The sequence below is a fragment of the Callithrix jacchus genome, chromosome 14 (assembly GCF_049354715.1).
Source record: "Callithrix jacchus isolate 240 chromosome 14, calJac240_pri, whole genome shotgun sequence".
Taxonomy (NCBI): domain Eukaryota; kingdom Metazoa; phylum Chordata; class Mammalia; order Primates; family Cebidae; genus Callithrix; species Callithrix jacchus.
In genome coordinates, this window is record NC_133515.1 from 95,148,425 (window position 1) to 95,164,628 (window position 16,204).

A 16,204-nucleotide genomic window follows, 5' to 3' on the forward strand; every position below is an offset into this window, starting at 1 on the left:
TATTTAAGTATGGCTTTGAGGCCTCATGCTTCAAAAAAATCCCACGGAAAAATATTGTGGGCCTGTGGGAGAAATTTGAGCCTTGGCCAGCTGCGAAGCTGTGTAAACAGTGGTGATGACTGTGATTAATCCAAACCCCACTCCGGGATCTGTAAAGTGTGTCAGTTCTGCCTGTGGCTCGTGAAATCCCCACTCATTACTGAATTCTTTTAGGAAGGAAGAAACAGACACCAGAAGCAGAGGAAGAAAGCTGCCCTAGCCATGACATGCCACTGCCGGGAGACACCCTCCGTCATACAAGGTCACATTTCTAAATGGCTAATGCTAACCCCAGATGCCAAAGCTGGGCAGAAGCAGGTTTGCAGAGCTCTCTAGATTACATGTTCTCATGAGCTTAAATGGTCCAGTTTTCTGCAATTCAGGGCAGATGACTCCATTTCTGGATTGCCTATCCATCAGCAAATATTGATCAAGCTGGGCTAGTGTTAGGCGGTTTGGTATATAAAAAGATTTAGAGACATGTCTCATCCCTCCAGGAGTGCGGTCTAGCCAAGGTAGTATGACAGACTTACACCAGGTACTGAACAAAACCAGCCGGGGTATGCTCTTGCCCAGCAGCAGGTGTGGACTGTGTGCTTGCACAGGGAATGTGAATGGTGCATTGCCCAGCCCTCTGGAGTTGTGCACCACCACGGCCCAGGCTGGGGAGCTCAGAGGAAGAGCAGATCCCAGTGGGCTGGACTGGCCTGGGCAGGGCAGGGAAGGTGACTGCTTTATGCCTACATCCCTCCTCTTCCTTTCTCAGGTGGCAGTCACTGGCTGAGTTTTCTAGCCAATGGCAGAGAGAATGAGACCCAGGGACAGGCTTGGTGAAGGGCTGGATAAAGGAGCATCACAGGGGAGGCCGACTGACCTGGCCATGCTTCCTGTTCACGCCACATTGCATGGGCCGTTCCATAGCATCACTGCACCTCAGCCAGCCAGTCTTCAGGTCTCTGTCCCCTGCACCCCTTGGATGGGGCCCATCGCAGGTTGACTGGGCTAGCTCTTTGCCCTGCTTGTCGATGCCACTTGTCATTTCCCATTGTTCCAATCAATCCTGCAATGTGGAGGGCAAAAGGCAAGTGCCAGCCTTCCCAAGTGCCTCCCCGATGCCTTTCCAGAGGAAACTATGGGAAATAAAGATCTGTTGTTTATTAGTCACAGGATCTATTGTATTCCATTATAGAAACCCACATGGATGAAAACATTAGTCCAGCTTCTCTGGATGGTTTCCCGGAGTCCACGTCCAACCTCATGAAATGGCACTGGGTGTCATAGCTCAGAGGAATCTGACTCCACTTTCCCTAGGCAAGTTTTGTCACACCGAGCTTTTATAAAGTTACATTTACTTCTCTGATTAACTTAGAGACAGCCAAATTACACACATTTCTTGGAGTCTAAAACTTTGGTTTAGTTTGTCCTTCTTTTCAGGAAAGTCTAGAATCCCATGCTAATAAATACTTTGATTAAAATATACTCCTTTTAACGAGATCATGTCCTTTGCAGGGACATGGTTAAAGCTGGAAGCCGTTGTCCTCAGCAAATTAACACAAGAACAGAAAACCAAACACCACATGTTCTCACTTAAAGTGGGAGCTGAGCAATGAGACCACATGGACACAGGGAGGAAACCACACACACTGTAGCCTGTTGCGGGGAGAGAGGCGTGTTGGGGGAAGGAGAGCATCAGGAAGAAGAGCTAACACATGATGGGCTTAATACCTAAGTGATGGGTTGATCTGTGCAGCAAGCCACCATGGCACACATTGACCCATGTAACAAACCTGCACATCCTGCACAGGTACCCAGGAACTTAAAAGTTGAAGAAAAAAAAAAGACTATACTCCTTTATACTCCTTTTAATCTTCCAAATGTTTTATATTGGCTGGGTGTGGTGACTCATGCCTGTAATTCCAACACTTTGGGAGGTCAAGGTGGGAGGATCGCTTGAGCCCTAGCTTGAGACCAGGCAAGAACCCATGTCTACAGAAAACAGAAAAAACTCAGCTGGTCATGCTGGGATGCACCTGTAGTCCCAGCTACTTGGGAGGCTGAAGAGAGAGGATCACTTGAGGCTGAGCGATTGAGGCTGTGGTGAGCTATGCTCCTGCCACTGCTCTCTAGCCTGTGCAATGGAGCAAGGCTCCATCTAAAAAAGAAGAGAGAGAAGGAGAGAGAAAGAAAAAGAAAGAAAAGAAAGAAACTTTAGGTTTTTACATTTTTTATTAGGTAATACATTTACATGGCTCAACAATCATAACACAGTAAAAGGTTGTCCATGGAAAGTTTCCTTCCCACCCTTGACAGATGCCCTGCCTCCTATGTTCCATCTCCTTCCAGGTTTCTGGCTGTTTTTTATGTTCTTTCCAGACTATATTTATGCAAATGTTATGGTTAATACTGAGTGTCAGATTGATTGGACTGAAGGATGCAAAGTATTGATCCTGGGTGTATCTGTGAGGGTGTTGCCAAAGGATATTAGCATTTGAGTCAGTAGACTGGGAAAGGCAGACCCACCCTCAATCTGGGTAGGCACCATCTAATCTGCCATCTAAGCTGTCAGAATGGCCAGAATGAAAGCAGGCAGAAGCACGTGAAAAGACTAGACTAGTTTAGTCTTCCAGCCTACCTCTTTCTCCCATGCTGGATGCCTCCTGCCCCAGAACATTGGACTCCAAGTTCTTCAGCTTTGGAACTTGGACTGGCTTCTTTGCTCTTCAGCTTGTAGACAGCCTATTCTAGAACCTTACCTTGTGATTGTGTGAGTCAATACTCCTTAATAAACTCCCCTTTACCATTTATCCTATTAGTTCTGTCCTTCTAGAGAACCCTAATATAGCAAATCTATATAAATATGAATTTATATTTTATTACCTCATTTGCTTTTACAAAATGAAATGTATACATAGTTCTGTATCTTTTTAAATAATATCATCTTAGGGATCTTTCTGTTTCTGCTTATACAGAGAGCTTCTTCATTCTTTCCATTAAAATGATGTGAAATAATTTATTAAACCAGTCCCTACTGATGGACATGTGAATTGCCTCCACACTTTTGCTACTAGTAACGCTGCTGCAGTGAGTGACAGTGTTCATATATCATCTCATCATCTGACATAGATTCAAGTACATCCATAGGATAAATTCCTGGAATTTGTATTGCTGGGTCCAGAGGTGTGAATACATTTAAAATTGGTTGTATTTTGCAAAATTGCCTTCCACAGAAGTGGCGCCAGTTCGTGATCTCACTAGCCATGTATGTGAGTGATTGTTTTGCACAGCGTTGTCAAGAGCCTATGTATCAAACTTTTGGAGTTTTGCCACACTGTGAAGTCAAAAATGGCTTGAAATTTAATTTTTATTAGTAATTTTAAATTTTGATGTAATTTTGTTGTTCCCAAGCAAGTTGGAAGGGAAGTACCATACTCTGAGTTCCAGTTGAGAGTCCTTTATTGCTGGCAACCAAGAGTCTGCTTATGCTCAAAAAATCTCTCAGCCCTGAAGAAGGGGCTTGATTACTTTTTATATCTTGCTTAACATAGGGAAGGGGGAGCCTAGCTGAAGCAGAATTTATAGAAGCAGAACAAGCAAGTTAGATAAGGAGGCTGGTAACTAGGAGGCAGGAGGTTCCCATGATTGTTGATTACTAAGGAGGGTATACACAAGCAGTTCCCATGATTGCTGATTACCAAGAGGGGTATTCAGTACTTGCCATACAATCAATCAAGGGGGTATTCACAATAGCAAGTGGGCTTGTCAAGCAGGATATGGTTACAATGGTTATATGCCTCTCTAGTTCTAAGCACAGCACAGTAGCATGACCCAGGTATGCACTCAAGGGAGAAATGGCAGGAGGGGAAAGGCAGAGTTTAAGATGGAGTCTGTCTGGCTCTCAGCAAGATGGAGTCTGTCAGGCTAATACAGGGTAGGTTAGCACAGTTTAAAACTGACAAAATGTGTAAGAATATACAAAGATTTCCTATATATTTTTGATTGAGCTTTAATTGGCATTTTTCTAATTTAGAGTGACATTATGAGGAAAGCCAAAGAACCCATTGATGATGTAATCAACAAAACTAGGCACAAAATATTTCTGTGGACCCCGAAATACAAGCAAGTGGTCCTGTCACTGAGATCAACAAGACCTGGGCGATATCGGTTACCTTGCAGGGGAAGCAGAGGAAAGTTGAGAGACTGCTCATTGCCCTGCCAGTTGGAGAGCCCAAACTCACCAACAGATACTCACAGGAAGTCAGCAGGTCACCCCTGGAACAGCAGCCCAAACTGGAAGGAGCTTTGTGAGCGCCGATCTGTGGGTACATGCTGATAAGTACGGTGGGTAAGGGTGGAGAGTGCTGGGGCAACCTGAGCCCTGTGAACTCTCAAACAAACCAACCCCAAATCCCTTCCAAGACAAAGGCCCACACTAAAGAGAATTGCTGGGAATAGAATCCAGGTTGAGCAGTACAGGAACACTAAGGATGAAAGAAACCAAAGATCTAATGGTGGTGGGAACAGAGCCAGCTGAAGGTATGAGGTCATATTTTTCAACACTTGGTGACATTGGAGAAGAGGGAATCCCAAGACATACTGACAGAAATACATATGTGATAATATTCATTAGCGTTATTTGTAATAGCAAAAATCTGGCAACAAACAAACAAAATCCATCAATAAGAGACTGTTTGAATCAACTATGGTGCATCCACACAAGGGACTACTATGTAGCGATATAAAGGAACGAGCATATTTACTACTGTGGGGTGATCGCTGGAACATATCATTAACTAAAGAAAGCAAGGTGGATCAAATTTGAGTATGCAACATTTATATGCAACTATTTATCTAAGAAACAGGAGTAATATGAACATAAGAGCACAAATGCTTCGAGTTCTTTTTTATTTTCTTTTTTGAGACAGGCTTTTGCTTTGTTGCCCAGGCTAGAGTGCAGCAGCATGATCATGGCTCATTGTATCCTTGACCTCCTGGGCTCAGCGTGCATCCCTGTACCCAGTTAATTTATTTTGTTTTCATAGAGGCGGAGTCTCGCTATGTTGCCCAGGCTGGTGTCAAACTCCTGGGCTCAAGCAATCCTCCTGCCTTGGCATCAACGCTGGGATTATATGTGTGAACCACTGCACCTGGCTTAAAATTCTTTTTAATTTAAAAAATGTCTATAGGAGAAGGAGAAAACAGTGTAGAGGGGACAGATATAAAAACTGGATGTCTCTGAATGTGTAGTTGACCACTGAACAACTCAGGGGATAGGGAAACTGACCCCACAGCTGTCAAAATCTGCACATAACATTTGATTCCCCCAATAAGTAACTACTAATAATCTACTGTTGACTGGGAGCCTTACTGGTAACATAAGCAGTTGATGAACACAGATTTTGTATATGTATTATATATTGCATTCTTACAATAAAGTAAGCTAGAGAAAACAAAATGTTATTAAGAAAATCATAGGCCGAGGTAGGTAGATTGCCTAAGCTCAGGAGTTTGAGATCAGCCTGGGCAACACAGTGAAACCACTTCCCTCCAAAAAATACACAAATTAGCTGGGTGTGGTGGCATGCACCTGTAGTTCCAGCTACTTGAGGGCCTGAGGTGAGAAGATTGCTTGAACCTGTGAGTTCGAGACTGTGGTGAGCTGGGATTGCACCACTGCACTCCAGCCTGGCTGACAAAGTGAGACCCTATCTCAAAAAAAAAAAGAAAAAAAAATCATAAAGAAGAGAAAATATATGTACTATTCATCAAGTGAAAGTGGATCATCATAAAGGTCTTTATCTTTGTTGTCTTCATCTTGAGTAGGCTGGGGAGGAAAAAGATGAGGGGTTGGTCTTGCTGTCTCCGGGGTTTGCAGAGGCAGAAGAAAATCTGCATATAAGCGGACTCATGCAGTTCAAATCTGTGTAGTTCAAGAGTTAACTGTATTTTGTTTTATAGATTTGACTTTGAAACATAGCAAAGTTTTACCTAATTACAAAAAATAAATACACCAAAATGAAATAAGCAGTCCTAAAACATTGAAGAAAAAGTGAAACAAATGTCACTGTGTATCCAGTTGATTACATAACCACACAGAAGAGAATGACTCAGGTTACTTTAAAACACAGTGATTGAGCTTTGTGGGGGAGGCTGAAGGTAGTCCTTCCAGTTTTGCTGTCCAAAGGCTTTCACTTCTGCTATGGTAGCAAAGATTGATTTGCTACAATATATCCAGAGTCCTTCCTGGATAGATTGTGTTATGAGTTGAAATGTGTCCTATTGCTCTAGAAGTACTAACCCCTAGTACCTCAGAATGGGACCTAATTTGGAAATAGGATTGTTGAAGATGTAAGTATCTAAGTTAAGGTGAGGTCATTAGGATGGACCCTAATCCAATATGACTAGTGTCTTTATAAAAGGGGTTAATTTGGGTACAGACACACACACACACACGGAGAACACCATGTGAAGATGAAGGCAGAGATGCTTCTGCAATTTAAGAAATGCCAAAGATTGCCAGCAAACTACCAGAAGCTACACAAAAGAAAGGAACAGATCTTCCTCTAAGCCCTCAAAAGAAACTAACCCGGCAGACACTTTGATCAGGAACTTCTGGTTGCCAGAACTACGAGACAATACATACGTTGTTTGATCCAGCCAGTTTGTGGTCTTTTGTTAAGGCAGCCCTAGCAGAACAATGCAGATGGCCCCTCCTTTTAAATCGTGTAGCCAGTATCTTTTGCTCCTCTGAAATAAACCCGGTTCTAGGAAGACTTCAGTGCCACCAGGTCTGCTTACCCAAATCCATTGACAAGAACCACACATTTGCACTACATGGTGAGTCCCTCACTTTAGGAATCGTGTTTACTGATACTTTCCAGATTCTGCTGCTGCTTGAACCTCATAGCTCTTTGCCAGCTTCTCCTATACGGCTTCTGTCTAATCTTAGCTGCTCTTAGCAGCCCTGAGTCATATTTTGAAGGCTGTGGATTATACCTGCTCCTAAATTCGCTGAAGATAAGTTTACCATTTTTGTTGGTTTTGTAGCATTTAAAAAAGAAGAAAGATGCTGAATCTATGTTACTGCATTCACACCAGAAGTCCTTAAGGTTAACATTTAATCCCATAAACCTAAGTAGTGAATTCAGCCAAGTGCTTGAAAAGCATTTTTCCCATGGGGATAATTACATAGTATTTTTCATCTTCAAGGTAGTTGGCCAACACTTACTAATTAATTCTTCTAATACCCTGGAGTAATTAAAAATAAAACCACACATTTAATTTGACTAGAAGAGATAATTACCCATATCAGCAGACAAGAAATACTGCAAGAGCCTAGAGATGAATAATTAAATTGTGGTAGAAATATTTCAAGGCATGATTGCTTTCTGCTTTCATTACAGTAAGAACGTTAAAGCTTGATTAAGAAAGAAATTTTACTTTCCTTTTACAGGTGGAGAAACTGAGATTCAGACAAGGAGCTTCTTGTTCAGCAAACACTACTTAGCCAATAATCTAAATGGAAGTTAATGGAGAATTGTTTGACTCAGTGCTATGGTCTGAATGTTGTGTCCCTCCCAAATTCAAATTCAAATCCTAACCCCAAGGTGGTGATATGAGGAGGTGGAGTCTTTGGAAGGTGATTATATCATGGGAGTGGAACTGTCATGAATGGGATCAGTGCCCTTGTATAAAAGCCTCCTCAACCCTTCAACTATGTGAGGACACGGCAAGAAGATGCCATCTATGAACTGGAAAGTAGGCCCTCATCAGACTCAGACCTACTGACACCTTGATCTTGGACTTCCCAGTCTCCAGAACCTTGAGAAATAAATTTCTGCTGTTTATAAGAGGCTTGGTTTATGGTAATTTGTTATAGCATCCTGAATGGACTAAAACACCTATGGTATTAAGAATTTTGAGGCCGGGCATGGTGGCTCATGCCTGTAATCCCAGCCTTGGGAGGCTGAGGTAGGTGGATCAATTGAGCTCAGGAGTTCGAGACCAGCCTGGGCAATATAGTAAGACCTCAACTCTATTCTAATTTTTTTTAATTAAAAGAAAAAAGGATTTGAAAATTCTAAATCTGCTTTCTCCTCTATTAAAAAATTTTCAGGGCCGGGCGCGGTGGCTCACGCCTATAATCCCAGCACTTTGAGAGGCCGAGGTGGGTGGATCATGAGGTCAAGAGATCGAGACCATCCTGGTCAACATGGTGAAACCCTGTCTCTACTAAAAATACAAAAATTAGCTGGGCATGGTGGCGCGCACCTGTAGTCCCAGCTACTCAGGAGGCTGAGGCAGCAGAATTGCCTGAACCCAGGAGGCGGAGGTTGCGGTGAGCCGAGATTGTGCCATTGCACTCCAGCCTGGGTAACAACAGCAAAACTCTGTCTCAAAAAAAAAAAAAAAATCTTCAGATGGCAGCTCTTAGTATACTAGAGTCACATTCTGAATATTTGTAGCCATTGTCCACAAGGGCAGTCAGAAGACTTAAGTTAGTGGTTTCCAAACTTACTTTTTGGTCTAGAAGCTCTTCATACTCTTAAAAATTATAGAAGACACTGAAGAGCTTTTGTTTATCTGGGGTAACTATTGATATATCCTTTACTAGAAAGTAAAATAGAGAAAATTTAGAAATATTTCTAAATTGATTTTCAAATAACAACAGTAAGTCCATTATAGGTTAATATAGACAACATATTTTTATAAAAAATAACTACCTTTTTTAAATTACAAGAAGAGTGATGTTATTTAATATTTTACAAATCTGCTTAATGTTTGGCTTGATAGAATAGATGGATGTGGATAGAACAGATAGAATAGATAGGTGTGGATTCTCATATCTGTTTCTGAACTCAATCTGTTGCATTATGTTCTTTTTGTTGAAGTATAAGAAAAAAATCTAGTCTTATAGATACGTAGTTGGAAAAGTGAGGAGTATTTAATGAGCCTTTTTAGATAATTGTGGCTATTCTGTTTTGATTCTATACTAAAATATAGTCACTGGTAATTCCTCAAAAGGTCAGTTGCAGTGTGGAATCTGTAACCATATCAGTAAACTTTTCAAACTGTTATGTTAGAAATCATTGGTCTGTCTTGCATTTGACTGGCTCTTGTATTCATGCATGATCTTATAACTTCATGCCTTGGTTCTTTGCCAGATGGTTCATTTAGTTATGCAGAAGTCAAATGGTGACAACATCAGACAACGAAAATCACATTAGCTTACCTCACCTCCAATCTCATCATAAAAATCTTGAATTATCATGGTCAAGCTCATGGTGGCGGACACAATTTCTTCCAAATCTCAAATTTTCCTCTTGAAAGCTCTAATTTGACACTGGCACAAATACTCCAGTTGCTTTCCTGAAAGTCAAGACAGGCTCATTTCATTCATTTTCAAGAAAATCACTGCCAAATACTCATGTCTGAATATTAATATCTGCCTGTCAGTCATTCTTTAAAACAAAATGGTGCTCCATGAAAAAGTGGCTAGTTCAGTTCCCTGGCCTTGGCTTCACCAAGTGCTAGGATTACAGATGTGAGCCATGAGCCCAGCATTGCTATACTTTTATTAATTAACGTTTAAAATTTTATTTTTATTGACATTATTATATACATTCACAGGATACAGAGTGATATTTTGATACATGGGTATAATGAGCAATGATCAGATCCCGAAAGTTAGCATAGCTAGCACCTTGAATATTTATCATTTCTTTGTGTTGTGCCCATTCAAAATCCTCTCTTCTAGATTATTGAAAATACGCACTAAATTTGTGGTAACCATATTCGCCTCCAGTGCTGCAAAACACTGGAATTTATTCCTCTGATATAGCTGTATAGTACTTTTGTATCTGTTAACCAGCCTCTCCCCAACCTCCTCTCTCTCCTCTTCTCAGTCTCTAATAGTCTTTATTCTGCTGTCTACTTCTATGAGCTTAATTTTTAGCTCCCACATCTGAGTGGCAGCATGTGGTATTTATCTTTCTGTACCTGATTTATTTCACTTAACATAATGTCCTCCAGCCTCGGTTGTATTGCTTCAGTTGACAAGATTTCATTCTTTTTTATGGATGAACAGTATTCAATGGTGTATATATACCACATTTTCCTTATCCATTCATCTGTTGACGTGCATTTCAGTTGGTTCCGTGTCTTGACTATTGTGAATAGAGCTGCAGAGAACATGAGGGTGCGGGTATCTCTTCAATATGCTAATTTCCTTCCCTTTGGATAAATACTCAGTAGTGGGGTTGCTGGGTCATACGGTAGTTCTATTTTTAGTTTTTTTGAGAAACTGCCATACTGTTTTTCCATAATGACTATAAATCAACTTTTGACATTAACTATTGTCTTCCATTGCAGTAGATGAAGACCAATCACTCTTGGACTGTCATCTGTTCCCCTTCCTCCCGACCCTTCCAAAATATACATATCTCAATGTTTTATGAAGTACACAATATTCAGAGTTTATTTGATTATGCCCATGTAATTACTGTTCACAGTTACACACTGTGGCACACTCTGATTACCCTGCTTTTCCAAAATTTTTTTCTTGAACTTATAATAATTGCCTTGTTTACTAAAGTGCTTAATTTTCTTTGTGCTTGTCTTTTGCTCAGTTTTGCCACACTCTCCCAATGCCTTTCATTGTAGTTTTCCTGCCATACCTGCCCGATTAGGTAGCCTGCTGGTTCTAATTGTTGTCTTGCTCACTTACCTCCCTGATATCTTCCTTCTCTTCTGTTAGCACTGGTTGCTTTCTAGGCCTTCTGCACATCCTGAGACTTCCTTTTGCTTTCATCTTACAACATTTGCTCAGCTTTTGTCCTAAGTTTGATTTCTGGTTTTCTGGTTCTCATCTCTTCCTCTTTGTTTTCTCCTTTGTTTTGGTGGAGTACATCCTCAAGTAGCTTCGTTAAGATAAAAACCCAGCAGAATTAAAGAAGGCAGAAATGATGATAGCCCTCAGAGTGCTCCGATCTGGAATGGTTGACCTCTATATCTAATGTATAGTTTTCACACTGAAATTTCTGTTATACCCTGGAGTCCTCATTCACATCTCACCTATGTTGGATCTCTTGTTTTCTGCATCCCACATTTTCCTCTTTAATGGATTAATCTCATTTCATTTTGATGGAGCACAGCATCAGGTAGCTGAGAAAAAGATAAGTAGGAAGTAAATTTTTTGAGACTTATCTGAAAATGTGTTTATTATATACTTATACTTACTTTACAGTTTGGCTGTGTGTAGAATTATAAATTTTGAAAGAAAATATTTATCTTGTTCTAGAGTCCAGAGTTGTTGAGAAGTCTAAGGCTATTTGACTATGAGTTTTGCTTTATGGCTTTTCTTCCCTCTTTCTTGGAGAATCTTCTTTTGCCCCGCTGTCTTGAAATTTCACTCTGACGTGACTTTACATCGATCTATTTTATTCCAGTAATATGGTCACTCAGCAAATACTTTCAGTCTTGGAAATTCATTTTTTAGATCTGGGAAATGTTACGATGATGACGACCTCCTCTTTCTCCCTTTCAGAAATTCCTGTTATTCAGATATTAGATATCTTGGACTAATCATCTAATTTTAATTTTTTTCTTTCCTATTTTACATAGTCTTTGTCTTTACATAGTCTTACATAGTCTTTGTCTTTTGATTTGCTTCTGGGAAATTTTCTCAACTTTATTTTCCAATCTTGAGTTTTTCATTTCTGCTCCCATGCTGTTAATTTCTAAGAATTCTTTTGTCCTATATAATTGTTATGGCATCTTATTCTTGATGTATGCTCACAGTGTCTTTTATTTTCTAAGTTCTCTTGACATTTTCTCCTAGATCCTATTTTCTAATTGTCTGGCCTATGTCTTCCATGCTCCATTTACTAAAAGCCTGGTATCCCTACATTATCTGTTCTCCATTAGGAGTGGGGAATTTAAAGACTAGCTGTAAACTCTGACCATGTTGGTGGAATCTGTCAACTCTGAGCTTCACTTTAATCCATCTGAATGGTTGGCAAACTACCCATGCCATTATCTTTAGGTCTTTCCTCTTGGACTGGTCATGGAATGGATCAGCTTTTGTGGGGTTAGAAACTTACACAATTAGAGACTTTTTTTTTTTTTTTTTTTTTTGGAGACAGAGTCTCACTCTCTCACCCAGACTGGAGTGTAATGGTGCGATCTTGGCTCATCTCTGCCTCCCAGGTTTAAGCGATTCCTGTGCCTCAAGCCTCCCAAGCAGCTGGGACTAAAGATGTGCACCACCACACCCAGCTAATTTTTGTATTTTTTGTAAAGATGATGTTTTGCCATGTTGCCTAGGCTGGTCTCGAACTCCTGAACTCAAGTGATTCACCCTCCTTGGCCTCCCAAAATGCTGGGATTACAGATGTGAGCCACTGTACCTGGCCAGGAAGCTAAATTATTTCTATAAAGATGAACCGTGAATCAATTAAACCTCTTTTCTTTATCAATTACCCAGTCTCAGGTAGTTCTTTATAGCAGTGTAAAAATGGACGAATACATCGGGAAATCACCTTGTAAATAAGTGACAACTGGGAGAAGGTAAAATGAGAAAAAAAAGAGCCTGACACAGAGCCCTCAAGAACACTAATATTTAGGGGGCTGGACAGTAGAGGAGGGAACTACGAAGAAGAATAAGAAGGAGCTGCCTGAGAAATACACAGAAAAAAAGAGTGGGTGGTTAATCAGAAGCCTAGAAAGAATTTCCAGCTCTCAGGAAGAGTCAACATATAAATGCTTTAAGAGATGGGATGAAGCCTGAAAACGCTCATTGACGTTTTCTCCTCTAGACCATAAATACTCTACAGAAAGGCACAATAACTGCCTTGTTCATTTATTATTTAATTTTTTATTTTTTTAATTTTTTTGAGACAGTGTCTCACTCTGTCACCTAGGCTGGAGTGCAATAGTGCCATTTTGGTTCTCTGCAACCTCCGTCTCCCAGGTTCAAGCTATTGTCTGGCTTCAGCCTCCCGAGTAGCTGGGACTACAGGCATGTGCCACCACATCTGGCTAATTTTTGCATTTTTAGTAGAGACGGGGTTTCACCATGGCCAGGATGGTCTCGAACTCCTGACCTCATGATCTGCCCATCTTGGCCTCCCAAAGTGCTGGGATTACAGGCAAGAGCTACCATGCCCGGTGGCATTCTTTTTTTTAGTACTTTTTTTACTTTAAATTTTTGTGGGTACATAGTAGGTATATATTGTCTTGTTCATTCTCGTATCCTCATCACATGGAACATATAATAGATCCTCAATAAAAATAAGCTAAAGTAATGTGAATAGACTAACATATTTAAAAGAGAAAAACAGGTTAAACTATGTTAGCTAAAGAACTTCTAACTTTAATTTCTTTCGTTGTGAGTTTTCCTAAGCTATTTTCTCCTGAAAATGTTTACCTTCCTTTCCCCATCCCAAAAAGATGGGTTGTTTTGCCAATAGTACCTTAAAATTTTTCTCTAAAAAGTTGATCTGTATATATTAGGTAAAAATTATCTAGACAAAACTCCATAACTATTTAACCCCTCTAATCCAGTTATGTATGCTCTTGTGCCAAACTCCTACTAACCTCAATAGAGAAGGTATCAGGCTCAAGAGGCCAAGAAAAGACTGTAGAGCCAGTAAATGAGACATGGGGTTGTATTAGGAGCTCACAGTCCAGTGGTGATAGAGGGGAAAGAATCCAGTGGCAGTGGACTAGGCAGGAGAACCAGCTATGTATAGAAGTGGTCCAGTGGCAGTGGGGTGCACAACACATCTCCCTTCCTTCTGTTCCCTGGCAGCGGGCTGGACAACATAATTGCATGACCCAATGTTGGTGGGCTGGGCAGGAAAACCGCAACTGCCTGTAAACATCATTCAGCATTAAATAGGTTACGTAGCATTTACACTGAACACCCTCCCACTAATGACCTCCACCTGGCAACCTGCATTTAATCCAACACTCAGGGCCCCAATCCCCTGTATGGCCCCCGTTTCAAGGGATGGGCTGGTGGGTGGGTGGGGGGTGGGGTTTAAGATGTTTATCATCGACAAGGAACACATCTCTGGTTTGGCCACTGCCAGATTCCCTAGCTCGGTGCACACATTCAGGTGCATCTGCCATACAGGGTCATTCTCAGGGGATGCTTAAATTATTGCTATCAGATGTGCTTCTGCTGCAGCTATAATGATTTACACTTCCCTGGTTCCTTGCCTGGGGTACTCACAGTACAGGGAGAGCAGCCCTTACAAGCTGATCTGATGCCATGTGAGGTACGCCTGATTTTGAATTGATTTTGGCTTTTAGAGAAATCAGATAATTTCCCCTGATCTTTTTATTCTAGCTTTTTAATTGTATCATATTTGTGTCTGCCACATTTCATATCAAGAAAGAATAACAGTGCCGCACATTAGAATCACCTGGAGAGCTTTTACAAATTTCAATTCCCAGGTCTCACCCAGATCAGAATGTCTGGAATAGTAAGCAGGCATCAGTGGTTTTTAAAGATCCTCAGGGGATTCCAGTGTGCAGCAAAGTCTGGAAACCATTGGTGCAACAGGTTTTAATCTCAGTTCTGACACTGGCCTTGCAATCTCGGATATGTGATTTAGCTTCTCTGTAGAGTTAAATCATATAAAAGTACCGACCTCATTGAGTTGTGGAATGAGATGATTCAAAATAAAACGATCGGATCTGTGCCGAGAATGAAATAAGGAATATGTAATTGTGGGGGCCGGGTTAAGATAATGTACTCCCTATAAAAGTAGAGAAATGTCATAATTCATTCTGAGTTAAATAGCCAGTCACCCTCCATCCTTTAGCGTGGGTTGGCTTAACTACTGCTTCCCAGATAGTTTGAAAGTAGGCTCCATGGACAACTCCTTCAGTGGTGAACAAATAGTCTCTACTCTTCCAGAATTTGTATTTTATTGGGAAGATAATCAACAAATATGTACACAATTTCAGGCAGTTATCAAAGAAGCCATGCCAAGGAAATAACCTTTACTCTGAATTCACTGTGGTCTCTGGCTAAGAAACACGTGGCAGAAGGGAAGTTCTTTCTATTCTCTGAAAAGAAGTGTGTTTACCAAAGCATTAAAATAATAAATACATTTTTTAAAGATAAAGTCTCAGGTCTCACACAAATACAAATGAACAGTGTAAAAAATTTATTTACTCATTAACCAGGGACCAGTAAGCTGTCAGAATCAGCTCTAAGCAGAATAAAGCATCCACCTATATCGTTGAATCAAGACAGGGGAATGAATTTACAAATCGATGCAAAATACCTTTCCCCAAGGAGGGGTAAGATACAAGATGAAATCCAGAGGAGGGGTCTTACAGAGTTGTGCAGAGCACCACAAAGAAAGGCGAACAGCAGAATGCCCAGGACGGGGTGCCAAACTGTGGCTGTTTTTTCACTGAAGACATTCGGTAATTTTTTGGTCCATTTCAATGTGTTTCATAATTTTTCCCTACAAAAAAATCACTAATCTCTAAAAACCCAGCAGCTAAGCAGTTCTACGTTATCTTGTTTTCATTTATCCTTAATCCTTTTGCCTTTGGCAGGGTTGGATGGTATTTCTTCGCCCCCACAAAGGAAGCTTCGGAGGGATGAGAGGGTGTAAATCCAATCCCTCCACCCCTCCGCACAGCCCCCCATTTCCGCAACAGGGGTGAGGACACCTCCACGCGGAACTTAGTCCCGCCCCTTCCTAACAGACCCCACCCCTGAACCGCCCAATAATCGAGGGGCGCGCAAAGGTCACGTGACCAGCCCGTGACGCTTCCGAAGCAGTACGTGGCACACAGTGCTCAGGAAAGCCTGTGGTGCTTGCTTTGTGCCATCTGCGCCATCTCGTGTCTCCTGTTTCCCATTAAATGCCTCTTTTCTTGTGGGTCTCATCTCGGGGATGGTGAACTACGGGGCTACAGGATCCTAGGCCCAAGAACCAGCCCTTGCCCTCAAGTAACAGGCGGAGACTGGCTGAGGAGAGTTGCACTTCTAATTGGGCGTGAGGTCTTGTCAATCTCGTAGTTCTTCCAATCAGAAGTCGGGTCCATCCAGTCTTCCGCTCTCCATTGGCCTGTGTGGAGGAAGAGGGGTGGGTAAGCCGAAGTCGCTGCTCTCAATGCGCAGGCGCGAAGGAGCTGACCT

The 16,204-nt window shown here is 41.3% G+C and overlaps 1 long non-coding RNA gene across 1 annotated transcript; it reads left to right on the top strand.

Moving 5' to 3' along the window:
- The first annotated feature begins 6,752 nt into the window (after positions 1–6,752).
- On the top strand, positions 6,753–7,888 carry LOC103788073 (uncharacterized). Its single transcript, XR_001907177.3, has 2 exons — positions 6,753–6,873; positions 7,490–7,888. It is a non-coding gene; the product is annotated as an uncharacterized LOC103788073 (long non-coding RNA).
- Positions 7,889–16,204: the final 8,316 nt, after the last annotated feature.